Below are 16442 nucleotides of genomic sequence, written 5' to 3'. Positions count from 1 at the left end.
GGTTGAGATTTGATGGTATGTGTAGAACAATTTTTGACAGTCAATCACCCTTCGAGAGGTGCTTAACCATGAACCGAACACCCTATATATATATATATATATATATATATATATATATATATATATATATATATATATATATATATATATATATATATATATATATATATATATATATATATATATATATATATATATATATACATATACATATATATATATATATATATATATATATATATATATATATATATATATATATATATATATATATATATATATATATATATATATATATATATATATATATATATATATATATATATATATATATATATATATATATATAGGGTGTCTTTTCGGATCCGGTGAGATTGGAATTGGAATTTGGTTTATATACATGACACATGATTACATTATTTCACAAATTTTCTCGTCTTTACGTACATTGTGCCTTGAATGTGTTGGATTTCGTTACCGCTTTGTAGTTTACCTCAGCATCCATGTATCAAACCAAGTTTGTACGTGGTTCAATAATGTTTAAAGCGCATTCGGCTCTGAACTCGGATTCGTCCCATGTCGGTTTTCTGTGTCATAGTATACACACCAAATTTTTTCGCCGAATGTCAGCAAAAGTTTACTGAATTTTCATCAGCTGAATGTTTCAGCAATACAAGATGCCAAAAAGTCGGCAATTTGAATTGAACCTGTTTGACAGATTCGCTTTGCTGAAAATTCAGTTTTCAAATTGTCAAATTGACAGCACAGTTGCAGAATTCTCAGTATTTCGGGCTGGATTACTGTAAATCCGGCAATTGCGCTGTCAATTTGACAATATGAATTACTGAATTTTCTACAAAGCGAATCTGTCAAACAAGTTCAATTCAAATTGCCGATTTTTCGGCATCTTGTATTGCTGAAACATTCAGCTGATGAAAATTCAGCAAAATTTTACTGGAATTGACAATCAAATTTTGGTGTGTACCGTCGTGTGCCGCACAAACGTAATTTTTCTTTCTCATGTAATACTTCTTCATGTGTGTTTTTGAGTATTTCGTTTTGCGCTTGCACAAGTCTTGTTCCATACAGGATAGGTTGTAGCCTCTGGATGGGATGAAAAGCGCTGCTGCTTTTGGACGACATTATTAAGCCGTATGAATAAAAACTAGCATTTGCTCAGCTTCTTGAGATTCTAGCAGTCGAGCAGCTGCGTTGAGCATTTACTCAAGTTGGTATGAATAAAACTTTGCTTTGACAGTTGCTTTCTCAATTTGAGTGTTTGCTTTTCGAACATCTGATTCCGTATGAATAAAAGTATAAATCGTGAGCAAATGCTCAGCAAAAGCTAAGCAAAAGGTTGTAAATGTTGAGCATGCTCGGTTGCATGCTAAAGTTTTTGATTCTATGTTTTTAAAATAGCAATCTAGTTTTAAAAGTTTCTATTTGTCATCTAAATCGGACCTGAACAGGTACAAAACACAAATAAAACAATCAGGAGCCAACAAAATATACCAAGAGGTAAATATTTAGTATGTTTATTTTATGTATCACTTTAAAACAGATTGCTTTTTTGTAGCTGATAACAGTAAATAGTACTTCTAGTTGTTTCGTTCGAACAGAATTCGCAATTGTTCCCTATGAAGGGAATATTCGCCGGATAAGCGAATTGTTTTATCTTAGAAAGAAAATTTCCAACAATTTGTCGATTCCCTATATGGATGAGGAAGGAAATGTCTTATAAATGTAACTGTTGTGAGAAACAGATTCGAGGCATAGGAGGAAACATGAATATAACCAAAATGGCTTACGCATAAAATGAAAAATCACTGTTCAAACACAACCCTTTGTTCATCTTCCCAGTAAACTTCAGCCGGAATGCTGGCTAGTTCTAATTCCCATTCCGGCTCCAGTGACCAGGAGCGTATCTAGAAAAAAATTTCGTAGGGGGTCCAAAATTTCGACTTTAAAATGTCCATTGGAACTTTATCATTCTGTCGGAAATAATTATGTTCCGATTGAAAGCGCAAAGCCAGCTTTTTACCGTTATCATGTAAAGTTTGCGAAACAGAGAAAACACGTTAGTAAAATATTTGGCAAGAGATAACTTGTGTAAAACAGTCTTTGGCTGCAAACAGAGTGATGGCAAGAAGCCTAGCTAGTACTAACGCCAAGATACGAAACCTGCTTGAACGATGGTAAAGTAAAAGCCCAGCGAATCGGCGTGAATTGCCTTCTTTTACTCTGACAGGCTTTATTAAATTTACTGTAAGCAGGTTCTCGCGTCCTCAAATTGTCGCCGCCACTCTGTTGGCCACCTTCCGATGCATACGTTTATCCACTGGGAGATGACGGATAAGCAGTTCCAAAAGCGTGATCGCCAGTGATTTGAGGCAATAATCTTTTGTAAAAAATGTGCCTATAAGGCCTATGTGAGTAGGAACTTTATTCGTATCGTTTTTATTCGTTAACAAAAAATCCACCATGTAGGTTGGTCTAGTTATCCTTCAGGGAGAGATGTGCGGAGAAAAATGCAGACAAAATGGCAACCTTTTAATCCATCGTTAAAATCTAAAAAAAGTAGATTGGCTCGGCTGGCTGAAGAATATTGCAGTTCCGCTGGTTCAAGATGGCGTCACCGCATATTTCTCTATAAAGTGTAACTAGGTTGGTTATATTTGGATTAACAAATCGGTCCATATATTCTGCATTCTGTTTCACATACTGTCCCTTTTTCCAGCGAATCACTGATGCTATTATCACTGTGCCGTTTCGAAACTGATCCGAAACAAAAAGAGGTGAATGGTTTTTCAAATTGCGGACAGGTGTTTCGTTGTACATAAGCTGATTACCTTGTACGCTGCTCACCTGGGTTCTATTCCTGACAACAGCACAAATGTTTAGAATGTTTTGATCGAATACAGAGGGTAAATAACCCAAATCTAAAAAAATGCACAATTGAAACAAAAAAATAGTGCAGCGCTCTGCTTAACGGGACCAATATAGGCTATTTACCCTATTCTTAAAACACGTACATTAAAAATTGCTCAAGGTCTTAGCTCGAGATAGCTGCAGTACGGAATTCATGGCACGTTATCTCCAGATGTCGCGTAGCGTTCGATATGCAGGACTATCGCCATATCTCCAGAATAAATTAGGCTCCTTTTGCGTCTCCCATATACATTCAATATAGTACTACAGAGATAAAAATCACTGTTTATGTTAATCTCGGTACCGAAAGCGCTATCTAAAACACATCCACAACATTCGCATATCGTCCCAAGTACTGAGCAGGTAAATAGAGCTAGTTAAAGGATCAAGAGGATCAATGACCAACTGGTGATCACCATGACAACCAGGACGTGGTGTATGTTCCAATGTCAGTTTTAATTTTCAGTGCGATTTTTATTCCTGCATTCCAGTTGATCGGATGTAGTTACCTGTATTCGTTCGATGTTTCAATTTGAACGTCTTCGAGATCGAGTCAGGCCAGATTACTGTAAAATACACCAAAGTTAAATTTTTAACTTTACTCCGGATTCATGTAATATTGTAAATGTGCATTCTACTGCTATCAACCCTTCCAAAAGATTAACCTTTGATCATGATTCAGAACCGGAGTAAAAAATTAACTTACCTCTCGATAGCACTAAAGACGCTTAATCCCTCTGGATAAAGACTCGCCATCTCTATCTTATTTCTTATTGTGTCATTCCAATCGAGTGCGAGACCTGTCAGAAGCAATCAATCCGATAAAAATCGCTTCGAATCCTTCTGGAACGAGGGCCATTGACAGGTCTCGTGCATGATTGGAATGACACTGTCAGATAAATGGTAAACGAACGATTGACGTGTCGAGTCTTTATCCAGAGGGATTCAGCGTCGTTATGCCGATAAAGCGTGAAACCGCATCAAACTAGAGCACTCTAGTTAGAGCGTGGCCAAGAGGCCATGACGTATCGAAACGAACATGGAATTTGACGTATACATAATAGAAATACGTCAGATTTCTGCTCGTTTGGATACGTCAAAAGCGTCTTGGCCGCACTCTAACTAGAGTGCTCTAGTCATGGCCTCTTGGCCACACTCTAACTAGAGGGCTCTACATCAAACCGCATCTCATTACAGGAATGCCATATATTTTAAGTGAAATGTCTGTGAAAGTTTTTAGATTGAGATATAGCATAAATAATTTATTATTGGTGACATTTTATTAACAATATATACGCGAACGGAGGTGGAATGTACGTAATGTTTCAAAGATTTTCTTCCATTTAATTCCACTATGTTTTTATAGTTAGATGCACTTGCACTTCACTATTTAACAGATACCGGTATTTCGATTACTACTTGTAATCTTCTTCAGTGTTTGTATCAGTCTATTATTAGACTGATACAAACACTGAAGAAGATTACAAGTAGTAATCGAAATACCGGTATCTGTTAAATAGTGAAGTGCAAGTGCATCTAACTATAAAAACATAGTGGAATTAAATGGAAGAAAATCTTTGAGACATTTTATTGTTTTAAACAGGATAAAAAAGAATATCTACAATTTCGAAGAAATAAATTATGTTCGAATGCAGTCAATCAAATCTAGTTTTGCAGTAGTAATAGGTTAAAACACTCGGAATACGGTGGAAATTTGGTAGGGATAAACGATGGGTTCTCTTTGCATTGAGCGTAATTGTATGTTTTCCACGTCCAGTCGCCATTTCAGTAATTGGTCTTGAGAAAATCATGAAATCATAGCTGGAGCCGGCAGCATATCTTTAACACACAGAAATTTCTGCCAATCCGGTAACGTTTGATATCACATGTAGTAATTGTTTCAAGGGCATCGGCCTGGTGTCCGAAAAGTTATCTACAGTTAACATAAAAGCTATTTTTACATATATGTTTAAACTTACTATTAAACTCACACATATGATAAAACCCAAAATGCAAGAAATAGCAATTTTGTGTCGTTTTTTGTTTGGCCCTTAAAATGTATCAAGTTCTATCCTCAACCGCTGCTAGTTGGCCAGTTCATACATCTTGACAGCAGTTGGGATTAGAACCCAACTCAGTTTCGCCAGTGGATACAGAAGACTAGATTAGGATTGTAGCTAGTTGTACCGTTTTCTTTGCATCTTTCGCTCTCGTAGAGCGCTCATTACTATTGAGATTTTCGATTGATGTGCACCGGTGTAGTTAGGGTTGCCACCCCTCCGGGTTTGACCCGGAGATTCCGGTTTTCGGGAGCAATCTCCGGGCCTACGGATTTTACATCAATTTCTCCGGGTTTGGTGAAAAGAAGCATAATTTCATTTTTTTATGGAATTAACTGATTCTTTACAAAATATTTTAAAAGTCTAAGTTAACTATTACTCTGGTTCAGATTTAGCAATGAAAATGAAAAACAAATCAAATTTACTATCAAGTAAGAAGAGTAATATTTCGCTATATGTTACAACCGACCAGATTAAACCGATAAAACCGTTCTTAAACGTTGAAATTTACAGCTTAACTTTAACGTATTAATAAATAGCGATTAAACTGCTCTAAAATGCCGAGCAATCGCTTTCCGTCTAGTTCCACTCAAAATCCACCACCCGCCCCCCCCCCCCCCCCCAGATCAGTGAAAACCACCGGGTCAAAGCCTCTCCAGAGGTGGCAACCCTAGGTAAAGTGGAATGCACTGGTTTTGCACTTCCTAGCAGAAGTGTCAATGGAACATACCCAGTTTTCTGCACTTCTGCTAGAAAGTGCAAAAATAGTGCAGTTCCAGTGCACTCCACTACACCGGTGTCAATCAATCGAAAATCCCATATGAAAGTTAGCACGGCAAAGTAACAAGTTAATGGGCGCTCTAAGAGAGCAAAGGGTAGAATAAGGTTACTGCTGTCTATGCACACTCCATTTCAATGTTAGAAGCAAGTAGGGAAGAAATATTTTAAAATTCTATGTGCAAGCAAACTTAATGAGATATAATTACATGCACGTTGCTTATCTACAGCTATAGGTTTCAACCGGTGGTGAATATGACAACAGTATGCTGGTTGAACAATTCGAAAAACGGTTTGGAATGCTGAAGTCCAGGTTTTGGAATCGATTTGAGCTGGCATTAATTAAGGATTCCGAACCGATTTCCGAGTGGTTTGACCTTTTTCATGTATAGTCCCGTCGGGGAAATTTTTGGAAATAGCTTAGAAAAGGTTATTTTACAGACTAATTGAAGCGGCCACATGATGAGCATCTTCGAAGTTGTAAACAGCTCGTTTCAGCGTAGTAGCTGATCCTCATTCAACTGTTTGAACTAGCACGTACATAGAACGTCAGTTACCTCAACACTTACATCTTCTTACACTTCTTTGTAACCTGTAATAAGAGTTAAGTCAGTTAGTTGGTTAGATTAAAAGAGTTGATCCAAATACGTACCGGTGCCATTTTTATTCAACGTTGGTTGGAAAACCAGAATTTCGTTGTGTTTTTGTGATGGCATGGACCTTCAGGGTGTCATGTCAGTTGGCATAACGTTATTTAGCATACAGTTGTTTTGTATACCGCGTCAGCAAATACAACGATTACATAAATTGATTACGTGAGAGCAAATCAATATGGATGGGACCATAATAAGGCGAAGGCAAAATTTAGCGGAGCCAGCAAGCAGGAATAACTGTCCACCTAATGCAAGCTGTTGCTTCAAACTCTCTAGCACTTCACAACTTTAGCCAGGGGTCCTCGCAATCAGGTTACTGGCTAACAAGAGAAACTCGGCACATCTGTTCCTGCACCCATATTCATCATATTTCTAAACCACTCTCACTTCACTACAACCGGATGTTTTAACCTTGAGCTGGCCCACCCCTGCGTAGAATAGATGTTTTTTATCACATTAAAATTATTAAATATTAGATGAAATATTTTTATTTACCTTTACAACAACCAGCATTTTATTTCTACTTTGAGTAGCCGCGATTTTTGACAGATGAATGACGGAGTAAAAGCTAAGTTCGAATTTCGAACTTGCTACAGCCTAAAATGAGCAAAGTATGCTTTTATTCATACCGAGTTGAGCAAATGCTACGAGAGTTTACTTTGCTCAGAATCGAGCAGAGCAAACTTGAGTAAATGCTCATTTTTATTCATACGGCTTATTGTGCTACATACGTTGCACACATTCTTAGGTTGTTGGTTTCACATACACATTTAATGCTACAGGTGCATGCACTACAGAGGGTTGGGCTGCGGTGTGCTGTGGCATAGGGGATGTTTCGACTAGCGAAATGGGAAGGATGGGTGGGTGGAGGCCGTTTGTAAAGAGTTGATGATGTTTGCATTCATTTCATTAGCTTTTGGGCGCGCTTCGTGAAAGGATATTGTATCTACTAGATAGGTCAAGGCGCGCGTTTTGTATTTGATTTCTAAAACATTAAGCGATCGATCAGTTCCCATAACAAAGGAAGCGAGGAGAAGTGGAATCATCATTTTTGTGGAAGTTAGGTTTAAAGCCGCGAGGAATCACCCAGTGCCTAGCGCTGTGAACATGCGACTTACCTCCAGAGAAGCTACTAGTAAAATGTGAGGATTCATATGGGTTTATCGCAGACGAGAATATTGCTAAAATGGACATCATGGCACACTATGTCGGTTGCGTAACTTTTCGAAGTAGTGTTGTTATTTCCGATAGGTTGCTGAAATTAGCCCGTATCACACTACGATATTCTTATGTCACACAAATTTTTTTAACACGTTTGTTTGGAACGAGCGTTTAATATTTATAAATATTGGATTTTGTTGTTTCTACATGTTGTTGTATTGAATTGTTCTGGGAATTAATAAAGAGAGGCCGCCAGTATGGGAACCCATTCATTAAAGTATGACATTTTTTTCATGGATGAGATTGTAAGAAGGCATATCCAACCGGTACATTTTTGTATTTTACATGCGCTATATTCTTTGTATACATCATATTTTTTTCATCCAGTATAACAATTATTCCCGTTATATCCTTTAAATTTATTCTATTTTTACATCGTTTAATTTTTTTTCCTAGTATTCCTTTTTCAGCATAATATATATTTTATCGAAATATTCGTTTCATTAATTATATCTTTAAACTGCGAATGTTCCACAAGATTTTAGTATCGAAATACACATTACATCTATTAAAACATCATGTAATCATTTAATACTGTATTTGGTAGCAATACATAATATTGGATTGTAGTGTATTGTGTTGTATTTTATTATATTGTGTTATATTGCACTGTGGGATAAAACGTGTTTTAACGCTATCTGGACGACGCTTTTCTTGTTGCCAATTATTAAAACATGTTTTAAATCTGTAGTGTGAACATTGCACAGGTGAGACCCGTTTTTATCAGTCCAGTAGTGTGGGAAAATCGGGACATATATTTTTTCTTTCTTTTTAATAATCAGAGGCTTTTATAATATTCTTCCTCAGTTCCTAGAAAAATCCTCATAACCCTTTCTGATTATTTAGTTCAAATCTCCCTCAAGGGTATATGACAGCGCAAAATTAAAAAGAAAATTAAAAAATATTATATTTGCACATTTCGGATCTCTAAGATAAGAAAAATATGCTCAAAAAATGATTTACTCGTATTCTACTTGGTTTGTCTGCTAGAGACCATCAAACTACTAAGTATCAATTTTCATATAATGCTGTCAAAATCGGGTCAAAAAGCTCACAAAATCGTTGGTTGGCAAAATCGGGTCTTCACTGTATTGTGTTGTATTGTACGATAAAATAGTGTTATTGTATTATATTATCTAATCTTATATTATAATGTATTGTATTAAAGTATGATATATTACATTATATTATAATATAATATAATATAATATAATATAATATAATATAATATAATATAATATAATATAATATAATATAATATAATATAATATAATATAATATAATATAATATAATATAATATAATATAATATAATATAATATAATATAATATAATATTATATTATATTATATTATATTATATTATATTATATTATATTATATTATATTATATTATATTATATTATATTATATTATATTATATTATATTATATTATATTATATTATATTATATTATATTATATTATATTGATTGACATTATATGCATATAATTTATTTACGGGGTGAGGAGGGTGCATCAGAGCATCATTGAAGTTACATCTGGGCAATGAAGTGGAAGGCCAATCGGAGTCAAGGAAAAAAGTGTTCGTTGTTCGCGACAGATAAATTTCTCTCCAACAGTTGTAAACAATTTGACGCGCTATTCTTTAAACAAATCATCTTGTGGAAATCTTGACAAGTATCGCTAAATTCGCTATTCAATCTGTTGGATCATATTGTTGGAAGGAGACTCTTTCATTCTTGCGGATACTGAGTAGGTGAAATTGCCTACAGGTCCGCCACCCCTTTTGCCCCTTTATACAGCGGTATGCTGAATGCAGAATGGTAACGAAATTTGAGCGTACTGTTAAGTGGAGCCGCATGCAGAGCAAAACTCAAGCTAGGATGGTGGCTATCAACATACATACATACATACATACATACATACATACAAACATGGGGAGACTTGACCAAGCGCAAAATTCTATTTTCGGGTATGGCGTCTCCTATTCGATTCTTAATTTTTTTTCAAAAATATTTTTATACTTGTTTCGATCCCTTAAGGTAATTTTGAAAGTTTGGAGTAAAAAATCCTTTCCTTGCAGAAAATATTACGTGATTAATAAATTTGCATTAAATGATGTAATTTTTTATCAAACTTTGTATGGACATATCTACTCGACTACTAATTACTATTAAAGGACTAATATACCATCTTAATCCTTGTGAAGCAGTGAAATGATTTTACATAAACTGGAACATTGGAATAGTTATTACTAGAATTCGCATGAAATTGAACGCAATAACTAATGTTGGGGAGACTTGACCAAGATTTTATGGGGAGACTTGACCAAGTGGCGATCAGCTGAAGAAAAATACAAAATTCCTAATATTTATTATGTATTGGTACCTACTGTTAATGTTAATCACGCCATAAAAAAATCCCACCCCAAACATAAGTCTTTATATTTTAAAATTTGTAAGCAAAGTTAGCAATAGTGGGACTGATTTCGTGACGTGTGAACATGTAATGAAAGCAGTACAGTTAATCTTTAAAAAGAAATGAATTTTAAAAAATCAAAATTTATCAAATGCAACTCTTTTATATTTTTTACTGCTACCTAAGGATCTCGACAATAGGGAAAAAATAAGTACAGTATGTTTTATGTCATTATTTTTTGTTATGATTTTTCAAAATTCTCTTGGTCAAGTCTCCCCACGCCTTGGTCAAGTCTCCCTGCAATGGGGAGACTTGACCAGAAAAAACGATCACAGAAAAACTTTTGTAACTTTTCAAAAATTAAATTAAAAATTCTGCAAAAAATTATGAAGACGCGCAATAACTTTTCGCATTATATCTGGATGATTTTTGGGGGATTGAAGGCTTTTATAGAGATTTATGCAGTTTTAGCTGAAAACCTGGTCAAGTCTCCCCATGTTCCCCTACATTAAAATATATCTGGAATAGTACCAAACCAGTCTTCAAACATCTAGCTAGAGTTTTGGAAGATTCGATCTAAACCAAAGAGCTAAAATAGTGCGTGTACCTATCACGTACTCTTTTATGTCTTTGGTTTAGCTCGAATCTTCCAAAACTCCTGATTCCGATGGTTAATGGAAGCAATTTCTGAGCCTTCTAGAATTAACAATATAGATGAGACAGTAATCCGTCCAGTATCTACTAATCTACGATTTGAAAGCAACATTTCAATACGTGGAGAGATAAACAAAACAGAAAGAAATGGAACTGCAGTGTAAAAACCAACCCAATCTAAAATTAATGATGTGAATGTAATAAATTAATCCACAATGCCTACATATAGCAAAACCAACCAAAAGGATAGGTACTTTACCGTGGTTAAATGGAAATGACCTTCACCGTGGATAGCTAAATTTACCTTATTCAAACAATTTCCTGAAATTGAGTCAAAATTTAATTTCAGATAGTAATTTCTTCAAAGATACGTTCATAAAAAATTCAATGAATGTAGATGAGTTGTATTTCTACTAAATAATGCGCTGCGCGGAATTTGAAGCACCAATGTGCGGAATTTCAATCAGCGCAATATATGAGGCTTTGAATTTGGTAAAACAACACATCTATCATTTTTGCAATTTTTGTATAATTCTATTTAAATTCTCCTATTATTATAATTTTCCATAGAAACATGATAAAACTGCTAGTCAGTGGGACCAATTGCATAACTATCAATTTTGATTGATTTTTCATAACGAATTTTAGTTCACTTATGCCTTAGATGCGCGGAATTATGTGCCTGCACGGTTTAATTCTGGCGAGAGCTGAAATGCTACGGCTATCGGAAACTGAAATAAACATAAATTTCGGTGGTTTCCTAGCGTCAAACAAGAAAATTGCTAGTTAAACTGTTTTGTTTTATTCCCATTCGTCCCCTAAAATAAGTGGCAAAACTCAAGCGCAAAAAGTGGTTGGACTCATTCCCACTTCATTTCCTCCGATAAAGCCCCGTTTGGTTTACCCAATCATTTGCGAGCATCGTGAATTTTTTTTATGTTTTATTTTAGGATCGATACACACTTGTTCGACAGAAGCGGAACTGAAAACCCAAGAGTAACCTTTGTTATTAGCATACGATGAATCTCTTGAGTGTTGCCACGTGTACAGCACGTGTCCTACGGTGTTGGATGATTTAACGAGAGAGATATCTAGTTACAATTGATATTTATTATTTTCCTCACTCAAGCACAAATTCAATTATAATAATTCTATACCCCACGAACTGATGAGATAATGTTGTAAGAAAGTAGTTTTTAAATTTTTATGGTACATTTCCTCCCCCGAGACAATTGTAGAGGTAATGTTGCTATACCTGCACGTGCGGAAAGTTGACGTTCTAATTGCTGAAATACACAATCATGAAATACAACTGAGTCAAAATCTGCCAAGTGTGCAAACAATTTTTCTTGGCCAAGCCTTTTCTGTAAATTTTTTTATGGGCTCACAACGGTAAATAAAAAAACAATTTGAACAATTTTTCGAAATTCGAATTATTTTCAGAGCAATGGCTATTTACTTTTTTAACATGAGTTTGGATTTTATTTAATTTCTCATGATTGGTTGCATCGATTTTGCTTATTTTTCATCAGTTAAAAGTGATGAGTTATTCTTCCAAATTGAAATTTTGTATGACAAAAAAAAGTTTACTGCAAAAGTTATAAACAATTTTTAAAAATAAATTGAAATAACTGTGACTTCTCAATGGATTTTCAATGTTATTTCGGCCTTATATTATATTTCATAATAAATCATTTGCAAAAATAAAAACATGAAAACTTCCAACAGGACAAGAGTTCTTCGCGTTTTTCTATTGACGCGCAACGAGCACCGCGCCTATCACGCTTGTTGTGCAGCCCGTGCTTCTTCGAGCGTGTTGCGAACAGATGTTGTTGGCTCAAATCAAAACTTGTAGAAAGTAAACAAAGTTTATTTCATATCGTCAAACTGGCGCCCAGGTGGTGAAATCGTTAGAATTCAACGGGGTGCTGGAGCGTTACCAGAAAATTTTTATTTCCCAGATTAAATTTTAGGAAACTTCCCAGTTAAGCTCAGCCGGAATGCTGGCTGGTTTTAATTCGTATTCCGGCTGCAGTGAACCAACTAATTCTAGTTAGAATCGGTTGTGTTACTGGTGCCGCAAAACGAATTAGAACCAGCTAGAATTCCGGCTCATTTACGGTAGAACTTTACTGGGTTCCGGTAACCATCCGATACCCTTCCGGAACCTCTGTTTAAGGGGTACCATTACGATGCGGCATAGCCGCATAACCGAGGCCTAGGAACCAAAGCGGCGCAAAGCCGCTGAGGATCCGCCGGGCGAGGTGGTCACCGACCCGCCTTCGGAAGCAAACGAACCTGTGATCCACTCGTTTGCCCGGCTCACTCAAACATAGGGGCTATCCCTAGTTTAAGTCCGACTGAGCTGTAGCGAATTCGGACAGCATGCTCAAAAGCGATGTGGCGTAGCCACATTGAGTGCTGGAAACAAAATAAAATTGGCAACGCTAGCAAAATGTAAACACAAATGAACACTCCGGATGAACCTATCGTCAATTGACATTTCGATGAGTTTTGATTCGAGCCAATAATATGGGCCCATCTTGAATGGTATCGATTGCGATATGTTTCGTTTAATTTCAGTATGGGCCGTAGCTCTTCTAAGCGCGTAATGATACGCTGCGAAATGATTTTTGTGAAGTGTGCAGGGCCGCAGAGAGAAAATACGGGCCCGGGGGGTCCAACGTACGGGCCCCCACCACTGTGTATTGCCTGAGTACAAAAAAGTCATTGTTTGAAATCCATTGGAGTTCACTGATACTATGTATAGTATACTGAAATTTTATATTTATGTACCATTTTGTTGCTCTAGTTGTTTGTAGTTCCAATGAAGGAAAAAAACGTAGAGTTTTTATACTTTGGGAGTTTTTATTACCTTTTCGACAGTTTTGGTGATTTTGAAAAGCGCCATTTTTGTAATAGTATTTATAAAAGTAGGGAAATGACAAGATTAAAAAAGATAAAAAACAGTAGGAAAACTAATTATTAAAAGAATGTACAAAAAAGCTAAAAACAACCAAATCAACCACATAAACAAATGTCAATTGTCAAAAAATGTTTAATCGAGAAAAACCAAAACAAAACCTATAAAAAATTGGCAAAGAAAAACAGGAAACTAGAAAAACATAGAAGAATTAATTAAATCTTAAGAAAGAGGTATAAAAAATTATATTAAATGAACAATTGGAAAAAATAAAACTACGATAAACGGAAAACTAAAAACTAGAAAATGAGAAAGGTAAAAATTAAACAAGATTAATTAAGACAAATTGGAATGAATTTGAATAAGTAAAATTGCTTTTAGAAATGCAAAAAAACATGAAAGAAAGGAAATAGAAAAAGGCTATGACAAGTATAAATGTAGTAAATAAACAAATTCTTAAAATTAGATGGAATGACAAAAGGAACAAATAAAAAAGCAGGGTATTAAAATATGAAACAATAAGAAAAAAATGAAGAAAGCAGAATTTTCTCGAAAAATTGCGAATAAAATTAAATAACAGAGAAAAAACTAAATTAAAGTAAGTGATAGTGATAGCAATAGAAAAAGACGAAAGCAAGGAACGTAAAATAATGGATAAAATAAAAGTGTGCAAACAGATAAAAAAGGCAGAATCTTACAATTGTAGAATCCACAACTTGTATGTAATCCACAATTTTAACAAAATAAAAAAAATCCACGTAGGAATAAAAAAATGGAAAAATATGAGAAACATGGATCAAATTTCAAATAAGGGTTTTGGTTGGATTTTACGCTATGCTGGTTTCGAAAACATTCATAATCCTATAAAAAACATGAATTATTCTTTTATTTGTGTTGGTGTGTTAGCACACCTTAAAATATTTTACAAGAATGTTGTAACTGATTCCTAGAAAATAGTTCAAAAATAAAAATAAAATCTTTACGTTCAGGAAGCGACGTTCAAAATCTCACGCTCACTCCTCCAAAACGAAAAGATTTTGTATGCGGATTTAACTTGCTACATTAGTTAACTAATCTTGCTAACTAGTTGGTTTGGTTTGGAAGCAGAGTTAAATTTTCTCTTCGAAATCAATCAAACACAATTTAGCAATTTAGTTGCTTCTTAGAATTATTGGCAGCAGCAGGATTGTGAACTCCCAGCAAACCAGCAATCGTATATAAAAGTTTATAATAAATTACAAATAATGGCAGACTAAATCAAAATTACAAATAGTGCAAGCAAAAATTATGTTTTGTTGTAAAAAGTTCACATAAAATGCAAATCTGTGGTCGAAATACAATGTTGACTTGAAGTTATTTATTAGTCCACTACAACTTAAAACAAAATTGTACATGCGGAATAATAAAGACAATTTTGAAACATTGTTTAGAAATTAATTTGCAATTGGATTACATTGCAAAATCGTTCAAAAAATAGTCACCTCCTTATAGCACTTTGCAAATTCTCTGCCAGTCCAGTTCAATATTTGAGCAATAAAACAATGGCTTGAGTACAGAATGTAGGTTGTGATTTGACAGGTATAGAAGGTATCATTGGAGTGCCATATTTAGGTTGGATTATGGTATTTTTAGATCGTAATCACAAAGCGATAAAAATGATCAAATATAATCGTTGCTTGACAGTGTACAAATAGATGAGTACATAGCGGCTATGCTGGGAATACGAAGATCTCAGGTTCGAAACTGGAAGTAAATCGTAGCAGGTAATTTTAATAATTGATGTTCCAGTAACTCCAACCTCACCCATGAAAAACATATCTTCCAGTGAGGGCGTAACTGTGTCTTATAACAGAATTATGGAAATTTCATCCTGATTTTTTATTTTCATAAAAAATACATCTTGTTACCACATTGGGGACCTTAAACTGCATAAACCTTCATGTGTGATTGTAAAGTTGATCATATATAAACTCAAAATGATAAGCTAGATGATTGTATAATGCTGCTGATGAGATCAAAATTCGTCGTAAATCACATAGTTCTGCTTTACCGATTTGTTGTACGTATATGGCCTCCACTTTTGTTCACATAGAAGAGATCTGTGCATTTTACATAATCAATTCATATCGTTGAAGAGTACAGTTAATCAAACTGCAACTTATTAAAGTGAATCAAAATGTTGGCTGAGCTGAGAGATCTTCTCTTCATTCTCCATGACATATAAAATTTAAAACAAAACTATTAACACTATACTTGTCACGAAAGGGGCTTGTTGTGTACGCAATTTGCTGTTATAATAAAAATGTTGGCAAAAGGCCGTATTTGAAAGAATTGTAAAACGTATTTATTTTTTCCATCCCTGGCCTCTTTGCTAGGGGGAATTGGTAGTCGAAAATCGCCGAAAAAGCTGCGTTATTTGAGTATGACCCCTTTACAAAAATGTTTCGGTATCATCTCGTATCTGAATATGATTTTTTTAGATTTTGTATCAATGAACGGCAAACCAAATATATTAAATTTCAAATTTAAATTTTTGGATTAATTTCGAATTCTTTTGGTATATCAAGAGTTTTTGATGACTCATTTGAGCAATTGAGCTCTCAAATAGTGGTAGGGTTACCGCCTCTAGTGGTACTTTGACCAGCAGAATTTTATTGAGCAGGGGATAGACTTCAAGAGACACATGGATATGCGACTCGACAGAATTTTGGAGCGCTTCCATTGCTTTTTATTGTATAAAACGCTTAAAAACAAATAAATATACACTGTTTTATTTCTTATGTAGCTCGTAGCACTACGAGGAAAAAT

At 34.8% G+C, this 16442-nt stretch overlaps 1 long non-coding RNA gene across 2 annotated transcripts; it reads right to left on the bottom strand.

The window, feature by feature from the left end:
- Positions 1–2443: 2443 nt before the first annotated feature.
- LOC131694239 (uncharacterized) lies at positions 2444–3910 on the bottom strand. 2 transcript variants are annotated; one of them, XR_009306447.1, is made up of 3 exons: positions 3635–3910; positions 3013–3494; positions 2444–2939 (listed from the first exon to the last, which is right to left on the bottom strand). It is a non-coding gene; the product is annotated as an uncharacterized LOC131694239 (long non-coding RNA). The 2 variants fall into 2 exon arrangements; XR_009306448.1 differs by having other exon boundaries at positions 3033–3494.
- Between the last annotated feature and the right edge of the window lie 12532 nt (positions 3911–16442).

Source organism: Topomyia yanbarensis, chromosome 1 (genome assembly GCF_030247195.1).
Source record: "Topomyia yanbarensis strain Yona2022 chromosome 1, ASM3024719v1, whole genome shotgun sequence".
Lineage (NCBI taxonomy): Eukaryota > Metazoa > Arthropoda > Insecta > Diptera > Culicidae > Topomyia > Topomyia yanbarensis.
Note: the sequence above shows the minus strand (reverse complement) of the source record. Positions and strands in the feature narration are given on the sequence as shown.